Source organism: Scylla paramamosain, chromosome 3 (assembly GCF_035594125.1).
Source record: "Scylla paramamosain isolate STU-SP2022 chromosome 3, ASM3559412v1, whole genome shotgun sequence".
NCBI classification, from domain to species: domain Eukaryota; kingdom Metazoa; phylum Arthropoda; class Malacostraca; order Decapoda; family Portunidae; genus Scylla; species Scylla paramamosain.
The window spans coordinates 25975522-25975994 of record NC_087153.1 but is presented as its reverse complement, the minus strand read 5'-3'; positions in this window follow the sequence as shown (position 1 = coordinate 25975994).

The following is a 473-nucleotide window of genomic DNA, read 5'->3' as shown; positions in this document are numbered from 1 at the left end:
CACATCCTGCTCTCAGTGGTGTGCAAGTTGCTGGAGCAAATAGTGTCTGCTGTCATCTGCCAACACCTGAGCGAGAACCACCTCCTCTCAGACAGGCAGTTTGGCTTCAGGCCTGGCCGATCGACCGCAGACCTCCTCATTCTCTCCAAGGACTGGCAAGACGCCCTGGAAGAAGGCCTGGACACCCTTGTGGTGGCCCTGGATATTGCTGGGGCTTTCGACAGGGTCTAGCACGCGGAGCTCATTGATAAGCTTCGAGCCCAGGGTGTCCAAGGTGACCTGCTAATGCTGGTGGAAGATTACCTCCAGGGTAGGACCCTTCAGGTAGCAGTCAACGGGCAGTCATCAAGGCCTTCACCTGACCGGGCCTCAGTCCGACAAGGCTCCGTCTTGGGCCAGTCCTATGGAACATATACATCGACGACCTCCTCCGGCAGCTGTCATCTGTGGCAGCATACGCCGACGACTGCACA